At 35.0% G+C, this 22788-nt stretch overlaps 1 protein-coding gene across 4 annotated transcripts in view; it reads left to right on the plus strand.

The window, feature by feature from the left end:
- Positions 1–22788, plus strand: part of LOC129234233 (IQ motif and SEC7 domain-containing protein 1-like) — a 684204-nt gene that overhangs the window by 511844 nt on the left and 149572 nt on the right. The window lies entirely within an intron of this gene.

Genomic DNA, 22788 nt, shown 5'->3' on the forward strand with positions numbered 1-22788 from the left:
ACTTAATTTTTGTTGAATTATTTTCCTTTTTCTTAAATCCTTAAATTCATTCGATGCACTTTTTGCTTTTCGTAACAAGTATAACAAAACCAATCCGTAATCCGTCGTTTTCCAATCTTTTCATTCATACCGAACCTTTTTAACAATATCCAAATTCCAGAAACCTTAATGTAAAACATTACAGCATCATTATTAAAATAATAATAATAATAATATTTTTGCAATTAAAAGCATTGAAAAATGCCATTTCTGTAATTAAAAGCACTAAAAATTTGCTTCCGACAGAATTTGCCGAATACGGAAATTTTTGGAAGGTCACAGTGTCCTCCCGGGGTTTTCCCACCGGAACTCCCCTGCTTGTTTACTTTAGGACACTTTTAAAGAGTAGTACAACTGTATGCGTGTAGGCAACGTTCTGATTTCTAGTAAATTATAACATTCTGAACTTAACTGGTGACAAAATAACAAATTCTTCCATTTTAATTAAATTGCATACAACGAAATTATTCAACGTTTATAGATTAGTTTACAGACATGTCGGACTTTTATAACAGGTGGTTCAAAAGAAAGTGGAAAGTGTTGATCGGAAAAAACTAATTTTTTTACAAGTCTCGATATTTCTTGACTTCTAAAATATAGAATGAAATGTTTAAAGAAAAAGAGTGATAATTCTCTTGATTAAAAATTACATTCGTGTCGTTCCGAAAGAACTAATCACCAAGGTAGTTTTTTTTTTTCTTTTTTAGTCGCCCAATCAACATGGCGACAGGGATTTCTCAGGCTCTGTTTATATGCAAACACTTCATTTATGGGGGTCGAGGGAGCAGTTGCTCACCTCGGCTTATTTACATGTGTGAGACTGGTTTTTATTGGTTTTCAGCATAAAATGCATTGCCTATATACATACATGCACTTTGTCCACCCTTGGAATATGTTCATTGGGGTACAGTTCTAAACTTTCTGGAGGTCCTTTGTACGTAATTTACGTTCAGTAAAATTCCCTGGAAAAAATGAACATGCTTATTGATTTCACAAGTAGTTTACGATCAGTAAAATACCTTAAAGATAATGTACATGTTCAGTGAGGCTAATTTCAGGATGTATCACTGCAAATCTCCATTAAATCTCTTATACGCTATTCATATATCATTTTTTTTTTTTTTTTTTTTTTTTTTTGAAATATAAGAATACTAGTGGCACCCGCACGGTTTTGCCCGTAGTATAAAAATTAAAAGGTCATTTGGTTCGCCTGTATATTTACAAATAATGGATGATGAATTTCTCGCCAATTTGCTATGTTCATTTGCTCCCATATATTACGATTCGACGTTATGATAACTTGTTAATTTACTCGTCCATCTTACGATAATTTTGTTCGAGAAAATGTTTTTAAAATTGGAATAGAAAAAGAACAAAATCGAATTTTGAAAAAATCGCTTCGAGGTGCTCAGCCCTATGCTACGAACTAATTCTGTGCCGAATTTCATGAAAATCGGCCGGACGGTCTAGGCGCTATGCGCGTTACAGAGATCCAGAGACACAGACATCCAGAGACAGACTTTCAGCTTTATTATTAGTAAAAAGATAACACAGTGAAATGTCCCATCTTATTATGAAAGGCGAAGAAAACAAATGTACTGAAAAAAATGTCGCTTTGAATACTTTAAACAAAACACTCGTTCAAAATATAAAATTTTATTGAAATCAATAGCTCTTCAGTCGCTAACTTTTTCTCCTAATGTGACCAATTTTCCGAAAGAGAAACTTTGTGCTGCCTGGCATAAGAAAATTCCAGCACGTGCGGTTAGGAGCACGTGTGTTGGATTATTTCCTTGTGCACGTGACCCGAATTTTCGAAATTTAAAGGATTGTTTTCGGTTGGAAATTGCACGTTGTGACGCAAACCTTGAAAAGCCGATTGATTTGATTTCAAAAAAGCGAAACTGATTTTTGTTACAATGTATAGTTAGTTTCTTACTGAGTGAACTTGAAATTGCTTAAAAAATTATTTGCCAGACGACATTTTCCTAGTTTGCGTTAACCAACTTGCGCCCTTAAATAAAATGTTTTTGAAGTCATTAAATCGGATAAGGTTTTGTTTAAAAAGTATGGGTACATTTGAAAAATGAATTTATATCATCAAAAGTTACGTTACTTTAATTCCCACACGCCTTTGTTCCAAACTAGGGACAGTTTTAAAAAAAATTCCGAAATGTCGAATACTGTACGCATTGAATTTCAGCATTGAACGCACAATAAAATGCTTGTAATATCATATTATACTCTTATATTTTAATACTAGAGGCACCCGCACGGCTTTGCCCGTAGTAGAAAATTAAAAGGTCTTTTGGTTCGCCTGTATATTTACAAATAATGTATGATGAATTTCTCGCCAATTGGCTAGTTCATGTTACGGTTCCACGTTATGAAAACTTGACAATTTACTCATCCATCTTCTGTTAATTTTGCTCGGGAAAATGTTCTTAAAATTGGAATAGAAAAAGAACAAAATTTAATTTTTGAAAAATCGCTTCGAGGTGCACACTCTCATGCTACAAACTAATTTTGTGCCAAATTTCATGAAAATCAGCCGAACGGTCTTGGCATTGGCGCTATATGCGCGTTAGAGATCCTGACAGAGAGAGATCCGGACAGAGAGATATCCAGACAGAGGGACTTTCAGCTTTATTATTAGTAAAGATTCCTAGTTTCATACAATTTTTTCAGATTATTGTGCAATTTGCAAATTAATATCACCATTTACGGCAATATGTATGAAGACAAAAGGGAAGAAATATTTTCAAAAAATGCAGGAACATTGGATCTTTACTTAAGTTGTATTATAAATAATCGGATTTAGTGAGATTAACCTGGTAATGTGCGTCCCGAACTAAAATTTTTGGAAGAGCGAAAATTCTCAATTTGCCGAATAAAATTCCGGTTTCAGCGAATGATGAAATACATTATCATTCATACATAACATCTAATAAGAAAAAACAGTAGGTATTTTAAAAAAAATTTAAAATTTTTTAATATTCAAAATAAGCTGATGTGTACATCACACGACTTCCTTTTACTCCAATTTTAATGTCATTTTCCCATTGTTGGCAATTTTAATGCGATTCAAAAGTTTACTCCCTAAATATCACCACCAGTGCCCAAATTGAAACCAGATTAAAAAAAAAAAAAAAAATTGCCAAATTTTTCGCCAACTTGGCAACAAAACTTGGCGACCAAAAGACTGGCGATATATCTCCAAGTGTCCGCCAAATTATAACACCACTTGAGTGTACATCGAAATTAACAATGATTTCCCCCCAAAAAGAGGCAAAACACCCCTTTAGAAACACCCGAATACAACAAAAAGGGGAGGTGCACAACTAAGCCCTACTAAGCCCTACGTACCGAATTTCAACTTTCTAGGACATACCGTTCTTGAATTATGCGACATGCATACGCGCATACATATATACATACGTACATACAGACGTCACGAGAAAATTCGTTGTAATTAACTCGGGAATCGTCATTATGGATATTTCGCGTATCTATACGTTCTAAGACACTTATCCACGTGTGGTCGAGTCGAAAAAAAAACTATTCATTCGGGGGTGAGTAAAATGGAAATTAATGTTGATTTGAGTGAAATTTTTTTTCGCGAATGCAATACTTCCTTTTTTGTAAAAGGAAGTAAAAAAGTATAAATGTTGTATTATTATCTCCAAATATTCCGAATCGTCAGCAAAATTGCCAAATAAGGATTTTTTTGGAAGGTCACAATGACCTTCCATCGGGGCGCCCCTGACCTTGTACATATGACCATAAGTAACTTAGAATATGTTTTATGATTTTAATTCTCTGGAATATATATTTCGAATTTAGATCAAGGGTGCATTTGAAAGTAATGAGCTCTCTCTTCAAATTTTGTGGTTTATAAAAAGAAAAATGATTAGCCCTTAATTATGTTTTGAAATGTCTCTGCATGTTGGATTATGGTTATTGACTTTGGTCAATGGCTATGAAATTAGTTAAATTTGGTTGAATGATTAATGTATTAAGTAACTGAAATATTATACCTATAGCTATTAAATAAAATAAAGTTAAAAATAAACTTCTTTCCAACTAAGGTGCTCATTACTGATATATTTCCCCTAGTTGAAAGAAAAATTACACAATTGTTTTCCCGAGTTTCAAAACTAGAAATGTTTAACGAATGTTTTATACTCTTTTTCAACAGCTTCAATTTAAAACAACTAAAGTAATTCATACATTTACATGAAATACACCGCCAACTCAGTCAATTCCAGCCGAGGACTGCAGTTTCGTGCTTATTAGCACTCATCAGCCCGGCATAGGAAAGTGACTGAGCTGGAGGTGGAAAACCTCTTAAGCCTAGAGTGCCAAGCAAACTGGTAGCTAATACAGAATTAGCACTGACCAGACGATTGACCGAAACAATGGTTCGGTTCAACTCGAATATTGAAGGCAAGGCAGGTATATTCAGTAAGTTACAAAGTGTAACTTAAGTGTAACCATTGTTTCGGTCACTCGTCTGGTCAGTGCTAATTCTGTATTAGCTACCAGTTTGTTTGGCACTCTAGGCTTCCTTAAGAGGTTTTCCACCTCCAGCTCAGTCACTTTCCTATGCCGGGCTGATGAGTGCTAATAAGCACGAAACTGCAGTCCTCGGCTGGAATTGACTCAGCTGGCGGTGTATTTCATGAATTTCTGCCTTTGCCCTGGCTATAGGGCTGTAACTTACTGAATAATTCATACATTTATTCACTAAATATAACTTAATGTAACATATTCATTTCTTATTATATTTCAAGTTAAACATATCGCACCCCGACAAAAAAAAAAAAAAAAAGAAAGAAAAAGTGACACCGCTTAAAATTTGGGGAAAACTTACTAGCGATTGATTTAAAGTTTAACTTTAATGCTTTTTCTTGCCCCAAAACTGGAATAAAGTTAAATTACATAATCGGTGCGTGGTGGCGTGAAAACGATAGATAATCAATAGTGACACATCATTAAATTTTTCTAATTTAGAACAAAATTTTTCTAATTTTTAGGCAACAAAAACTAAATAATAAACATGACTTCATAATTTTTTCCACACACCATTTAATTGGAGCCTCGGTAGCGCAGTAAGGAGCGCGTTGTTCTAATAATCCTGAGGTGGCGGGTTCGATTCCCGCCCCTTTGCCCTGGGTGCAATCTCCTTCTCTGTGCTGTTAATTCTGTCCTACACTATGTACCTGTATTGTATTATTTGTCATATTGGACGCGAGTTCCTAAACGGGTCCTACGTGACCAAGTACACGAACTGGAAATATGTTATAGTTTGACCACGAAAAGAAGGCGGATGACCTTGAAGCAAAATTATCATTTGTATCATGTGCAATAGGTTGTTTGTTATTATTTCGGAACAGATAGGATTAGCGAGACCATACCTCTTACTATTCGGTGCTTTCTGGCAGATTCTACCAATTACCAATGATACAAATGAAGTTTCGCTTCAAAGTCATATGCCTTCATTTCGTGGTCAAGCTATACCCAATAAACCAACAAACAAACCATTTGATTTTCGTTCTATCTCCAAGACGAGCACAAGAAATGCTGCCTTTCTTGAAAATTAATACTGTGATTGTTTTCAGGTTTTATTTATACGGTATTTGTAGCCGTGTAATAATTGCATCTATTTTAAAGCATACATTAAACACGTTTTTTCTTTTTTTTTCCTTTTTGAAAAGTTATTTCTTACGCACGTATTAACTGTGCACAATCAATTTGCGGCAAGTTATTTTAATTCCCATATCCACGTCTGCCGCACGTGTTTGAGAAGATAAAAGCTTTTAAAAGAGAATTTATAAATGCTCTGCATAAAAGGTATTCAAGAATGAAACATCACGCCTCCAGTAATCTGAATTACTTTCACTTTATGTATTCAACGTATATAGTTATGGAGGAAGATTTTTTGTCTCTGCAACTTATCAAAACGATCTTCAATAAATTTCAATCTTACAGACGTATCTAAAAAGCTTTTTCTCCCCTCTTTGATATGGTACGTTTCGCTAAGAGTTTATTTTGTTGTTTTCAGAATATACTAATTTGGGGATATTTCCATTCATGTTATATTGTCAGAATCTGGTTTTGTTTTTACTTTTTTAAACTTTCGTTAGTTCCTCCTACAGGTTAAAGTTGTTCATTTAATGAGGTTTTACATTAAAACAGAAAAAAAATCTTTCAACGCAGTTAAATTTTTCGGAGTGAACGTAAAATTTAGCGACTAAACTATCAGCAATGTATTCAGCAAGTTACCGCCTTATAGCCAGGGCTAAGGCAGATATACATGAAATACACCGCCAGCTCAGTCAATTCCAGCAAAGGACTGCAGTTTCTTGCTTATTAGCACTCATCAGCCCGGCAAAGGAGTGACTGAGCTGGATGTAACCTTTAGGAGGTCAAGGCTTTCTTAAGAATTTTACCCACCTCCAGGTCAGTCACTCCTATGCCGGGCTGATGAGTGCTAATAAGCACGAAACTGCAGTCCTCGGCAAGAATTGACTGAGCTGGCAGTGTTTCATGTATCAGCAATGTATTTCAAGAGTTTTCTCAACTTTTTTTCAGTATTTGTGCTTATTGTTATGAATAAAATAACTTTTAGAAAACGTCCATTTTAATGTAAAAATAAACAATTTTTATAAACAGAAAAAAAAACATTTCAACACTTCATTGACTACTAATTAACCAGTTAAACTCTTTAAGTAGGGACTTCAACTTAACTGACAACTGTGTTAGTTTGAGACTTATCACTACACAATGACTTGCTGACTGTTATTAAACTGCTTTGCGGTAAAGTTTTCCTAAATAATTTACTGATGATAAAATCTTTTTTTTTTTTGCTCACTTTTATTTCTTGAAGTAAACTATCAATGAGTTATTTTCTCATGCACACATATATCTTCTAATTTTTGAAAACTTTTGTTATGCTTTCACATTTTAGTCCTGTTTGGGAAATTGATTATCTATTCTAAAATGATGGCCAGCTATTGAAAAAATTTTAAGAATATTTTATATAATACTTTGGTGTACTCATAGCGAAAGAAACTCTTCATTTCTTTCATGTATTACATAAGATATATGTATAAAGGGGTGCCCAGGGGTGAGAAAAATAAAATGAAATAAATTCACAGTAAGCGGAATTTCGGTCTTGTCCGACTGCTTCTTTCCTAGATTGCAATTTCTGTTTCAGTTACATTTGCTTTTCTTGAGCGTAAATTGAGCAACTAAGGAAATTGATCGATTTTGCTCTTGTCTGGCTGCTTCTTTTCTAGATTAATGCAATTTCTATTTCAATTCATTTGTTTTTCCCGAAAGTAAATTGAGAAACCAAAAATCGATTTTGATCTTGTCCGGCTGCTTCTTCCTCAGATTAATTCTATGTCTATTTCCATTTGATTTGCTTTTCCTGAACGTAAATTGAGAAGCTAAAGAAACCGATCAAATTTTACTTCCTTTTACAAAAAAGGAAGTATTGTATTCGCGAAAAAATTTTCACTCAAAAATTGGCCTTAATTCCATTTTTCTCACTCCCGAAGGAATGTTGTTGTTTTTTTTCCGACCCGATCACACGTGGATATATGCCTAGGAACCTACAGACACCCGAAATATCCATTTTGACGACCCTCGAGTTAATTACAACGAATTTTCTCGTGACGTCCGTATGTACGTATGTATGTGTGTATGTATCTCGCATAACTCAAAAACGGTATGTCCTAAAAAGTTGAAATTTGGTACGTAGACTCCTAGTGGGGCCTCGTTGTGCACCTTCCCTTTTAGTTGCATTCAGATGTTCCTAAGGGGGTCTTTTGCCCCTTTTTGGGGGAAATCATTGTTAATTTCGATGTAAACTCAAGTGGTGTTATAATTTGTCGGACGCTTGGCGATATATCGCCAGTATTTTGGTAGCCAAGTTTTGTCGCCAACTTGGCGACAAATTTGACGATTTTTTTTTTAATTTTAAATTTGGTTTCAATTTGGCTACTGTTGGTGATATTTAGAGAGTGAACAATTGAATCACATTAAAGTTGCCAATTATGAGGAAATAGCATTGAATTGGAGTAAAATGAAGTCATGTGATGCGCACATCAGCTCGTTTAATCTTGATCGGCTGCTTCTTTTCTCGGAAATTAAAAACTGGTTCACGGCTCGTAATAGAATCCCGCGTTATATCATTACTCCGTTTAGAAACCGCGCCTTTCCCTGGAAAAAATCTCTCCAGTACCCCCCTTCTCTTCCTCTAATCACCTGTCTTGGCGTGATTCGCGAGTTCCAATTTCATTATTCTCTAGGTCAGCTTCCCTGGTTTCGATCGCTCTTTATGTGTCGCCTACATTCGTTTTCTTTCGAATGGGGACCTTCTATTATTCTTCCACGAAGGTCGTCAACCCTCTCTCTCGTTTTGTCTTAATGGAAATATTACGTCGCTAATTACTTCCCTTTTTCTTTCTTATTTTTCTTTTTATTTCTCCTTGCTTCTGGATTAAAAATTGGTGCTAATGACTATTTAGCATTTTAAATTTTAGGTTTTAATATATTATCGAAAGTAGAAGTTCTTAAAGTTTTAGAGCTTCATTTACTGACCTTTTTTACTTCTTTTTACAAGAAAAGAAGTATTGTATTCGCGAAAAAATTTTCACTCAGAAATCGACCTTAATTTCCATTTTACTCATCCCCGAATGAATGTTGAGTTTTTTTTTTTTCGACTCGACCACACGTGGATAAGTGCCTAAAAACGTATAGACACGCGAAATATCCATTTTGATGATTCCCAGGTTAATTACAACGAGTTTTCTTGTGACGTATGTATGTCGCATAACTCAAGAACGGTATGTCCTAGAAAGTTGAAATTTGGTACGTAGACTCCTAGTGGGGTCTAATTGTGCACCTCCTCTTTTGGTTGCATACGGGCGTTTCTAAAGGAGTCTTTTGCCCCTTTTTGTGGGGAAATCATTGTTAATTTCGATGTAAACTCAAGTGGTGTTATAATTTGGCGATACACTTGGCGACCAAAAGACTGCCGATATATCGCCAAGTTTTGTCGCAAACTTGGCGGCAAATTTGGCTATTTTTTAAAAATCTGTTTCAGTTTGGCCACTGTTGGTGATATTTAGAGAGTAAACTATTGAATCACATTAAAATTGCCAGTAATGGGAAAATGACATTAAATTGGAGTAAAGGGAAGTCATGTGATGCACACACCAGCTCGTTTTTACTTGTAAGTGTCGAGCATACGTATTAAACTTACCGGAATCCCACAAATGGTGTAATAATGAGAAAAATTAAATAGGTATCAACAAAAGAGCATATTGGGATTTTTTATTGCCCCCCCCCCCCCCCCCACTTTATCGAGATTTTAGGTCTTAAATTCAGCCGAAAATTTGAGAAATGAGCCAAATTTAAAGACTTTTCGAGAAATTGAAGGTACCACGCAATTTCACCGTCTGCATAAGCGTGAGATGGATGTCTACCTTTATTCACCGAAACTTGCTAAGTTCGGAGACTTTTCTTTACATTTCTGCAGACTTTTAGACCTTTTTGTTTCTCGATAACGGGGGACGAGGACAAATTACACCTAGACGTTTTTTTTTGTGCGGTACATTAAAATTTCAATCAAGATCGGTATTAAATTGACGAAATTATTTTTAAAACGAGCGCGAGGTAGTATCTTCCAAGTGACGACATAGGCACCCGGATGGGAAGTTACAGTAACCTTCCAAAAATTTCCTTATTCGGGAAATTTTTGTTCGACTACTCGTCAAAAATTATAACTTGGTTTATTTTGATTTCGTTTAAATATTTCAATTTTGTAAGTTTGTTGGGTTATTTTCTATGTGTGGTTTTTTTATGCTGTCCCTATTCATTGCATAAAAAAAAAAAAATATTTTAAAACTATTTTGCAAAAACAACTTTTTAAAACTACTCGAGAAGTTTTGAACAATTTTTTTATGCGATTTTTTTTTTTTTTAATGCGATCCCTATCCACCGCATAAAAACAGGTTTGAGTGTATTGTTACGTCAAAAAACATTTCAATATGCTCTTTCGATTGCTATCTATTTATAGAAATAAAGAGTTGAATATCGCAAGGCACTTTTTGAAATATTCTCAAAGCTATTGTTTGACTTCTTAACTAAAAAGAAAAACAAATGTTTTGAAACCTTTTCTTTATGCACTTCTAATTTGTTTTATGCACTTGCGTTGGTAAGAAATTCATTGATGCACGTACAAAAACAATCAACTAACAACTCACTTTAAAAAAAATAACTTCACCATAAGAATAAGCATTGATTTTTACTTCCTTTTACAAACGAGCTGATGTGTGCATCACATGACTTCCTTTTACACCAATTTAATGCTATTTCCCTATTATTGCAATTTTAATGGGATTCTCTCTCTAACTCTTTAAATATCACTAGCAATGGCCACATTGAAAGCAGATTTAAAAAAAAAAAAAAAAATCGCCAAATTTTTCGCCAAGTTGGCGACAAAACTTGGCAACCAAAAGACTGGCGATATATCGCCAAGTGACCGCCAAATTATAACACCACTTGAGTTTGCATCGAAATTAACAATGATTTCCCCCCAAAAAGGTGCAAAAGACCCCTTTAGAAACACCCGAATGCAACCAAAATAGGAGGTGCACAACTAGACCCCACTACGAGTCTATGTACCAAATTTCAACTTTCTAGGACATACCATTTTTGAGTTATGCGAGACACATACGCACATACACACATACGCACATACGCACATACATACAGACGTCACGAGAAAAGTCGTTGTAATTACCTCGGTGATGGTCAAAATGGATATTTCGCGTGTCTATACATTCTTAGGCACTTTTCCGCATGTGGTCGAATCGAAAAAAAAAAACTCAACATTCATTTGGGGGTGAGCAAAATGGAAATTAAGGGCGATTTTTGAGTGAAAATTTTTTCGCGAATACAATACTTCCTTTTTTGTAAAAGGAAGTAAAAAGGAAGTATATTGTATTCGCGAAAAAATTTTACTCAAAAATCGCCCTTAATTTCCATTTTTTGCACCCCCGAATGAATGTTGAGTTTTTTTTTTTTTTTTCAATCCGACCACACGTAGATAAGCGCCTAAGAATGTATAGACACGCGAAATATCCATTTTAACGATTCCCGAGTTAATTACAACGAGTTTTCTCGTGACGTCTGTATGTGCGGATGTATGTCACATAACTCAAGAACGGTATGTCCTAGAAAGTTGAAATTTGGTACGTAGACTCCTAGTGGAATTTAGCTGTGCACCTTCAATTTTGGTTGCATTCGGATGTTTCTAAGGGGGTCTTTTGCCCCTTTTTGGGGGGAAATCATTGTTAATTTCGATGTAAATTCAAGTTGTGTTATAATTTGTCGGACACTTGGCGATCTATCGCCAGTCTTTTGGTCGCCATCTTTTGTCGCCATTTTGGCGATTTTTTTTTTAAATCTAATTTTAATTTAGCCACTGTTGGTGATATTTAGAGAGTAAACTGTTGCATCACATTAAAATTGCCAGTAGTGGGGAAATGACATTAAATTGGAGTAAAAGGAAGTCATGTGATGCACACATCAGCTCTTTTTTTTTCTGTGATAATTGCGTGGAGACGTACATAGCTCGTCGCATTGTTGACAATGTTGGAATTTCGAAAAAAAAAAAACTTTGGTTCTAATTTATTTAAAAAAAAAATAGGAAACACTTTTGTGATGTTTTATATGAGAAATTAATACCAGTGGGCGACAAATTGATACTATTGAGTATTTTTTTACGCAGAAGGCATACAATTAGACAATTCAGTTTGCTAAAAATTCTCATGTATGTGTTTTGCTATTAAACTAACAGTCGTAGAAAAACTAAAGCCTTGCTCATTTAAAACATTTTAAATCTCTTAAAAACTATGCTAATTGCCTTTGTCACATTAAAAAAATATATTGCTTATGAATCCATGTGTTGATCATAGCTACTGTAATTCTCTTTTTAGTTTTTTTTTCTTTTTATGGTTGTGTGTGTGGGGGTGATTTCATTACAATTAGAGTCTCTCCATCTTTGGTGAAGGGGGGGGGGGGGGCTTTTCTTCTCCGATCGTATTTCCTAAACCACTTTCAATCTTCTTGATAACGACCCAACTTTAATTAGATTATTCCTTTTCTATTTAAAACAGAATTCCAATTCCAAGGTAACAAATTTAGAAACGGAATCTTCTTTAATTTAAATTGATACTTTGGGTTCGGTTAAAAACTAACTGAATTCATCCGATAGTGAAGTAGCAGTAAGGGCTTGGATTTTTAATTCTGAAAACTTAATTTGATCTCCGTGTAAGGTAAAACGCATAAGAAATATTAAATAACCGAAGAGAGGCTCCAATTCTCACGGAATAAAAATGTAATAAGGATAGTACAATTTTACTCTGGAAAGAGAAAAAAAACATGCAGTCCTGATTCTAATGAGTATTAAACTGTTGTTACACATGCGTTTAAATTCAGTAAGAATCAAGATGCAGAAATCAGAAGATCAGTAAGAATTTCGTAAAAGAAATAAGAGGTTAAACTAGAGTAAATGCCTTTTTATGGGCATGGTTAAATATTTTTTTATATTTGGATTGTTGTTAAACAACCAAGAAAAAACTAATTGTTACGAAATTATACTTTTGCAGCTGTAAAGTTTTCATCATTTTTCAACTATGAAAAAAAAAATAAAAAAATTATATATATATATATATATATATATATATATATATATATATATATATATATATATATATATATATATATATATATATATATATATATATATATTACTTCCTCAACAATTTTTAAAAAAGCCTCAAATGTTTTATGATAAATTTTCTTTTTGTAAGATACATGTTCAATCTTCATACTAACTGACTCCACTGACGTATATTTTGAAGTTAATATCTGTTTGTAGTTTTTGATAAGCTAAAGAAGACATTTCTTCAACTAAGTAACCTCAAACCGGATGTATACGTCCTTGTCAAACTTATCTTCAATAGCAACAAAATCACAAAAAAAAAAAGACATTTCTTTCATTGAGAGTCGGGGGGGGGGGGGGGGGGGCTTGATACTAACCGGAGGCAGATAAAATAAAAGTTTTAAAAGAAATGGGAAAGATTTCACTCAAAGTAAAATACACTTTATAATTTTTTGTGATTTTTCTCAGACGTTTTATAATCACAATTGCTTATCTTTACTTGCAAATAAAATTATAATAATTAAAAATTTAACTTATGTAATACCTTGCAATGTTTTTTTATCCTCTTTTAAAAACCCGCCGTGGAGTTTTTTCGAATTTTTGCCGGCTAGAGGGGGTTAGGAGATCAATAGTATTGAAGATTTTGGCAATGGTAAGACTGAGTGAGCAATGAGCATGCTCATTTAAATTTTAAAAACAAAAAATACACTAAACTTAGGTCAAGAGTTACTACTCTCTTATTTTTTGATCAAAACCTTGTTGAGATTTGAATTTGTGAGAATTATTTTAAATATTTGAACGAAATATCTTTTTGCTGTGTGGGGAGGGGGGGGGGGGTGTTAAAAAAGCTTGAACATATGCTTATGTCTCTGCCAATTATCAAGAATCTTAGTACGAACTGGGAAGCTGGAGTCTGAATCGGACTGTTTATGAAGGAAAGAGTCTTAGGCTTTAAAAGTCCAGATGCCGCTGTGGGTCATTTTCTCTCCGACTCCCGATCCTGTTCCTAATTCCACAATTCTCCCCGAGTAAGTATTATCGTTTATATTCGGAAAAATTCGTATTTATGAATATTCGAAAAATAAACATCAGCTATCCTTTTAAAAAGCAAGTTAACTTGCTCTCATTTAATTTCGAGGGGGGGGGAGACAAAACCTTGCTGAGACCAGAGGCGGATACAGAGTACCACTTTAGAGTTGGGGGGGGGGAGGTTACGCGGAAGAATATAGGGTTTTGGGTTACTCAAGAGGGGGGAGGGTTAGGGTATTACTTGAGTGTCAATAAAAAGCACTAAATCGGCCAGGAATAAGACATCTAGTGTAGCATAAACGATACTAATAAATTTCATCTGCAATGAAACAAAGTAGCATTTCAAACATTTACTTTCAAATATAATTAAGGAATTGAAAATATTACTGCAGTTCTTCACTTTTATTCATAATGTATTTGAATATAGTACAAATGTGTGATGTTGTTGATGATTTCGGGGGGGGGGGGGGGTAATGACCCCCACGACCCTCCCTCGTATCCACCCTCGGCTGAGACGTACCAACGCAGTAAACGACGTCAAAATACTGAAGCTTCTCGTAAAAGATTCAAATTTTAAAACCGGAGGCAATAATATTTTCAATTCCTTAATTATATTTGAAAGTAAATGTTTGTAATGACCCCCACGACCCTCCTTTGTATCCGCCATTGGCTGAGACGTACCAACGCAGTAAATAACATCAAAACACTAAAATTTCTCGTAAAAGATTCGAATTTTAAAACTGGCGTTGAAATTCACAAGGAAAAAAAATTACGACTCAGTTTCTCTGCTGTCACACCTCGCATATTAAATGGGTTAACCGAATCGCTCAATGAAGTGCGACCGAACAACCGTTAATGCGCCCGCTAAGTGTGCTCATGTGCATCATTCTGCGCGCACGGGCTGTGACGACTCTTTTTGCCGCCGTAATTGCTTTGTTTCGCGTGCGCCGCGGATCAAAAACTAATGTGTTCGTATGTGAAAACATTCGTGCTATACATCGATTTGGCGGGCTATTCTTCCGGGTTATTAACGCCGTCGCCGTTTTGTTGCATATTGACATTGCGAGACCCGCGGGTCGCTCATGAAGTGTATTGATGTCTTGATGGTCGAAGTTGTAGTTGGTTTTTTTTAATGCTCAAGGTTCCTTCGAAAGTTTAAAGGAAAAAAAAAATCTTGATGGTCAAAGTTGCAATTTTTTTTAATGATCAAGGTCCATTACAAAATTTTTTGGAAATGTAAGATGTGTGAATGGTTACGTAGCATTGGTCCTTCTAGTTGCACGTCAACCTTTATGGTTTATTCCTGTCGTATTTTTCTTGTTATAGTTTTGGTTTCTCTTAATATATTGTTTTCGTAGAATAATTTGAAACTTAAAGAATATTATTTATTTGGGTGGCGGTGAAGTTATTTTCAGACTCCATTAGTCCGCGGGAATTTCTTTTTGTTGCTAAGCAACAGTGGTACTGTAAACAGGGGCTACTTGAACCCGAAATTTCATATTTTTTGCGAGTTTTACACTGAGTTTTTGGTTAAAACCATAATGTGAACTGATAACCCTGTTTTTACCAGTTTTCAGACGTTCTGCTACCACATTAAGCCTTTAAAAAAAACAATTTTAACTCTTTGTATTTTTTTTCCTATTTTTAAATATTGGGTTCAAGTAGCCCCGCGTTGGGGCTACTTGATCCCACTCAGTAAATCCATTAGGAAAAGCTGTAAAACAGGTGGTGGTATCAAGAAAGCACAAGATTTTGAAAGAAAACTGAAAACGTACATTCTGGTGAGAAAGCTATTTATATAAATTGCAAATTATTTATATAAATTAACATATATTTGCCAAAAAATATGTTTTTATGTATAATTTCTCAAATGAAAATATAATCTAACTAGAGCTAAAACCGATTGAAATGCTTATTATATAACATTAGAAAGAATGAAAATGACTCAATTTAATGGCTTTGGTGGATTTATTTTCTCTGATATTATTTACTGCTCTTCCTCGCTACTAAATAATTTAGGATGCCCAGGCTTGTTTTGTGAACGATCTTTTAATTAGTTGATATACTTAAGTCAAAATGGGCTAATGCCACTCTCTAAGACATTTCTCCGGAATTAGTTGAATCTGCACACAATTGTAATATTTCCTCTTAATAATCCGCATTATTTCCTACTTCAAGGGGTTCTCTTTTACTTTCGGACCCTTTTTTATCCCCAGGTCTGCAAATAAACGGTATCAATAGTAACTAACCTCTTTGTTTTAAAAGATTACAAACATAATTAACCTAATTTAGTGATGAAATGTGATCTGGGGCTGCTTGAACGCTGGGTTCAAATGTAGCCCTATTTTTAGGCAACCAGTGCACTTTTACTAACTTATATCAGTCACTGTGTTAATAATATAGTTATAACCTTAAAACACTATTATTTGATTAAGAAATAGAATGCAAACATAAAATTATCTTCACCTTGATGATATCAGATGTTTCCATGAATTTACAGTGAAAGTTTGCAGACACTAAAAACAACTGTTTTAACAACTTGCAATTATAACCTCAATCAGAAAAAGACGGGAATAGCAGAAACTTTGTTTCATGCACCAGCCTCTGTCTAGTACTGCTACTTGCTATGGAGAAGGTTTTTACTTTCTTTTACAAAAAAGGAAGTATTGTATTAGCGAAAAAGATTTCACTCAAAAATCGGCCTTAATTTCCATTTTTCTCACCCCCGAATGAATGCTGAGTTTTTCTTTTTTTTCGACCCGACCACACGTGGATATATACCTAGGAACCTACAGACACCCTACAGAAATATTCATTTTGACGACCTCCGAGTTAATTACAACGAATTTTCTCGTGACGTCCGTATGTACGCAAGTATGTGGTGTGTATGTATCTCACATAACTCAAAAACGGTATGTCCTAGAAAGTTGAAATTTGGTACGTAGACTCCTAGTGAGGCGTAGTTGTGCACCTTCTCTTTTGGTTGCATTCGGATGTTCCTAAGGGGATCTTTTGCCCCTTTTTGTTGGGAAATCATTGTTAATTTCGATGTAAAGTCAAGTGGTGTTATAATTTGTCGGACACTTGGCGATATATCGCCAGTCTTTTGGTCGCGAAGTTTTGTCGCCAACTTGGCGACAAATTTGGAGATTTTTTTAAATTTTAAATTTGGTTTCAATTTGACCACTGTTGGTGATATTTAGAGAGTAAACAATTGAATCACATTAAAATTGCGAATAATGGGGAAAATGACATTAAATTGGAGTAAAAGGAAGTCATGTGATGTACACATCAGCTCGTTTAAGTCTATACATTGAGTTTTGAAGGACCAGGACGGATTTTAAACACTTTTTTCTCATGTGTTGAAGTAGCGCCTTGCGGCGCAAGTATCCCCACTTTACGGTACGTAGAGAAAAAATTTGGTAGTCAAAGTTCACATACACACAAATTCTCATATCCAAGTCAATTTCATAGTGTTTGCTTTTTCAGGATGTTGGACACTTGTTAACGTATTCTTAAAGAGCCTTCCTGCTGGATCAAATATTTTTTTATCTGTTTCACGCGAAATTCTTTCTTTTTTAAACTAAAAAAATACTGTGTGGGTAGAACTGCCCTAACAGGGTCTCGATCCCTAAACCATTCAACCTAATGTCTGTGCTATCTGGTTTTACCTTTTAACGATGCAAGTGGAAGTCTGCATTTAAACTCAACTTTTTTTTTTTTTCAAGAACAGGCAAAATGTGCATTTGTTTATTTTTTGCTGGAACAGGGGGGGGGGGCATCTTTAAAGTGATGCCCTACCTATGAAGTCTGATGTCTTATTAAGGAAGTTATGGCCTCCCCTCCCGCCCAACAAGCGCCTTTAAGAGATATGTATGATAAAATAACAATTACACATATCAGTTTGTTGTGCGTAATTATTTTCAACAAATCTTCTAAGTCGCTGTAGTGAACCGCAGGAAACACATTAATTACTATCTTCCTGCATCTTTGAACAAATAAAACTTAACTTCCTGAATAGCAATGGCTTTTTATGAGGCATTACAGTGGTTTCAGTGCATTAAAAACGCCAGATGAAGATCTAAATGTCTCAAACCGCAAACTGTCGACAAGACATGCAACCTTCCGAACCGATGACACTTGATGCACATGTCACCAAACTCGGGGTCTGCTCCATCCATCCATGCGTATAATGCAGTGTCTTACCTTCTAGCATACTTTCATGCGATTACCATCGTTCTTCCGGCGTGGTCGACTCAGTCCAATGGGTCGACCTGCATGCTAGTCTCATTAGCGACTATATATTTTCGACCAAAGCGTTAATTGTGACTTCTAAATATTCCGTTTTCTTTCGATAGACGTCTACAGAGAGACTGTACACTATCCGACGAAGCCTAAAAAAGTTTTTCGAGCTGACCATCAAAATCTTCGGAGGTTGACTGCATAGTTGCACAACCACAAGTTTGTCTTCGTGATTACAAGCGAAAATTTTCTTCTTGTGGAAGTTGGTCATAGCATTGCTTACATGCAGATGCGGCGATTATGACTAAAAAATGGGGAGAGGGGGGCTAAAAGCCATAGGACTTTTAGCGGCAGCAAAAGAAATGGGGGGGAGTACAAAATTTTGCTGGGGCTGGTTTTGAGAGCAGATAAGTGTAATTGATGTAAATCTAGCTACTTGACTCACGTTTTTATTAAGATTTTGATGAATTTTGTACACAATAAATTTTTCCGAAGAAACCCTTAGATATGAATTAGACTTACAAAGTAAAGCAATTGATTTAATAATATCTAAACAATGAATACATGAATTAAAAGTTACTACTTGTACTAAATAATGTTTCATAAACAGATATACAAAGTAAAACAAATAATTATGTTCTGAAAATTTTGACATTTCTGCTTTTTTTTATAATTTTTAGTTTTGGTATCTAAATTAGAAAAAAAAACATAAAAGTGGGGGAAGGGGCGGTTGCAACTCCTCCCCCTCTCCTGAATCGTCGCCACTGCTTACATTATGTGTATCTGTGTAACATAGTTGTATTGGTAATCTTATTAGCGACTATGGTTCTCGTGTAGTTACTGGTCAGCTGGATAAGTACTAGCACCCTTCTTAGTTTGTAAAAAACTATTTAGAATCTCCCAGTATGATTCATTGAACACAATTTAATCTTCAATGAACTACACATGGCCAAAGCGTTGATTGTGACTTCTAAATATACTGATTCCCCTGAAAAAATTAACAAGCTCTACTCTTTCCGGAAATATTCGCACAAGTCTGTTAAGACCATTGAAATCTTCAGAGATGAATTTTACACTAGCACAACCAGGAATTAGTCTTGACTTGACAATAACAAACCAGAGTTTTCTCCTAGAGGGAGTTAAACATGATATTCCTTACTTGTTGTCTATGTCTATTACTACACTTATGTTGGTAAATTTGTATTTCTTAAAAATGAGGGTTCTGTAGAGGGTAAGCCTTTTCCCTCGTTTCAACCCAATGATGGAAATTGATTTACGGAAGATGGCGATTTAACATTCATTAAAAATGAAGAAAATTTGATGTATTCTACAATATGTTCTGCAAACATTTGAATTGATTTATGAAATAACAGATTTCATTGGCTGTTCTGAATTTCACAAACACTTTAATGGTGTTAGGCATTGAAAGCAAAAAATGTAACTATCACTTTTTTACGAAACAAGGTAATATTTCGAATGATTATAGATAACTTTTATCCGCGGAGCATTTGAATTACTATTATTCAGACGCAAAGTTTTCACTCTTCAAGTATAATTTTGGGATCATCTCAGTAGCTAAAGACCTTTTGTAGTCAAGACATTTGCATTTAAGGTCGCATTTAATTTGAAAAATTGCCTGGTATGGGTGTTGTACACACACTCCTCGCAGCCACCTACCATGTGATTGTTGACGCATAAATCTTCCCTTTAACGTTGAAGATTCACTGTACCATTCGTCCTATGTGTGGGAATACAATCATCAAGTGTTGAGGTTAGCGCCCTATTCTGCGCTTACGCTCTTCGTTCATTCATTGCTTTGTTGACAGATCCGCCTTAAACGTGACACATACGTGTAAATTGCGGAGAGCAGAGTTCATGGCATGTTTACAGGAAGAAGAAAGGTGTAAAATGTAGGGTGTTAATGAGTAGGCTCTTCATAAATTAAGCGATTTTCAAATGATCATCTTCATTTAAAAACATGATTTCTCCTGGACTTTATTTCGTTTAATGATGAACTTACAGCAAAAGAATTAAGAAGAGAGTTACCCACTTTCCCACCGTTTGGAAGGGAAATGCATAAATCTGGCTTGAAACAGATTCTTCTGGCTGGAACTAGAAACAGATAGAACATATGATAGTTCTTGAGGTAAAAGAAAAAACGACTTTTATGTCAAAAAGAATATCATGCAATAAAATTTTAAAACCGAGCATAAAATGCTGGCTTGTTATGCATGGTTGAATTTGAACTTCGCTCAACCCGTGACGTACTCGCCCTACTTCACTTTATCTATAAAACTCATTCAAGACGATGTAGTTTTCAATGAATTAGTACTGCTAACTAAAAACTATAATTAATTACCACTTAATTATAATAATTAAGTAGTAGTGTGATTATTTCCAAAATGGACTGCATTATTCTTTCAGAGATTTTGGGTACGTCCTCAAAATATTTTCCGAAAGAAAATAAATCAAGCAAATTCCATAAAAAAATCCTTAAATTTGATTTTCTAAATTTAGTATGCAATCTAATCATACAGCATTTGCCTTTAATTTTAGTTTTTGCAAGTAAGGAAATAATTTATCAGAATTTTAAACAACCAAATGAAGCAAACAGAGAAGCAAGGGAACTTTTTTAAGTTTTGAGTAAAATGTATGAAAAATTCAAACCGTAGATAGGCTGTTCCTGAAAGGTTTTTCTAAATCGTGATGTATAGCTTCATCTACCAGGGTTACTAGTAGAGTGAAACCTGTGTAAGTTGACCACTTTCGTTGCACTACTTTAGTGGTCAACTTAAACAGGTGGTCAACTTACAAAGGTTGATTTATATGATAAGCGCTGATTCCGTGCCTGAAAAAAATGGACAACTTATCCAGGTGGTCAACTTACAAGGGTGGCCAACTTCACAGGTTTTACTACTAGCTCTTGCACGAGATAAGTTTCTTCTAGCGTGTGTGCGAGTAGTCTCCAAATTTAGGGCCTTGGTACGACATCCCTTTGCCTTCTAGGTGCTACAATTTGTGTAGCAGGGGTGCCCACATAGGGGGTGGGGTTATGGCGCAGACTGCCATTGAAATTTTTAAGGTGGTGTGTAGAGGGGTATTTTTCTCATTTGGGGGGGGGGCTCTTCACGATATTGAGGGGGGCACCCCAAGTGTAGAAAGCATATCATAAACTCAATTTCATGAGTCAGAGAATCTTTAATTCACCTTAATAAACATTTTCATTTCATACTATCGTTGTGTTTCGAGTAATATTCACGAACTAAAACTATTGCTTGGTTGTGCTTAAAAAAATATTCTGTAATTCTTCTACTACAAATACAAATGTGACGACCAGCAACAGGCTCTTGGCCCAGCTAGGCTGATCCTAGTCAATTTATTAGTCCCCAATGAAGATCAATGGCCCTCTTAAAGCTATCCACCCCCTTGCTCATTACCACCTCTTCCGGTAAGCTGTTCCAAGTGCCCACAACCCTGCTAAAGTAGTAGTTTTTCCTTATTTCCAGGTTAGCCTGAGATTTGAATAGCTTAAAACAATGACCCCTCGTCCTGCTTTTGGTGCAAAATTTTAATCCATTAACATCATTTTGATATAAACAAGGTGCATCAGCAACAGATAACAATTTTCTTCAGAACAATGATTCAGAATAAAAATCACTAACCAACAAGAAAAAAAGCTTTAAGTTATAGTTCCGAGAAACAAGAGTTTGGTGGAAAGTGTTACTAAAGTGTTAGATTTCTCAAATTTACCTTGACGTAAAAGTCTCCACGCGCAAGTCATGCTGTCTGTTGAATTATCCTTTCATTCTATGCTCCGTTGAATCTCAGAATCCCCTTGAGTAATCTTTATTGTGCAATAGCGGCATTGTATTACGCAAATGAGTAGTGTTGAGAGGTAATGCATGGATACGTCAGGTAAAAAACTATAACATGCTAATTCGGAGATATTTTTAACGCCTCTGCAAACGTATTTCACGCATTGAAAATCAGAAACACTCCTCCAGAATGTAGTCAAGCGTATTTTCAGGTTTTGTGTTTCAACCCTAATTTCGTTTTTTTTTTTTATTCATGAGAATGGCCCCAAACTTTTGGGCAAAAACGCTAGAATGTTCCATAATTTCAGTTGTTGTAAAAATGTGCAAATTTTTGCGTTAAGAGATGTCGTTTTTGATGAAATGTGACATTCAAACCTTTAAAGGTTAGTTAAATATCCTCGGAGAAGGTAAAAATGCCTCCTTTCGTAGGTAAGATGGGGTACAATGTTACAAAAAGAAAAAAAAAACACTAGAATGTAGCTTCGAAAATATTGTTTTAATCAGCTTAATTTTGGCATGGATATAAAATTTAACAACCTCTCTTTATTCAAAATTATTTAAACATGAACATTATTAGCATTATTTAATTTGAATTGCGCTTTAATTAAATCGTAACACTTTAGCCCCGTATGTGTGCCTGTTGCAGGGTAAAGGGCACGATGTTACAACATAAAAATCACAATAAGAGTAAAGTAAACATTTCTAAAAATTATTAAATTTCTTTATATTATAATTTGGAAACGTATAGATATCTGCCTGACGTTTGGTCTTTCTTGCTGAAGATTTACAAGAGGGGAAGCACAATTTTAATATCTTCTAACGATACCATCGCCATGTCGAGTTCAATAAGAAAGTAGAAATGATTATCAACTTAGCCACTTCTACATAAATAGCTAACGCCATATTTATTATCTTCAGTGT

The sequence above is a fragment of the Uloborus diversus genome, chromosome 1 (assembly GCF_026930045.1).
Source record: "Uloborus diversus isolate 005 chromosome 1, Udiv.v.3.1, whole genome shotgun sequence".
Lineage (NCBI taxonomy): Eukaryota > Metazoa > Arthropoda > Arachnida > Araneae > Uloboridae > Uloborus > Uloborus diversus.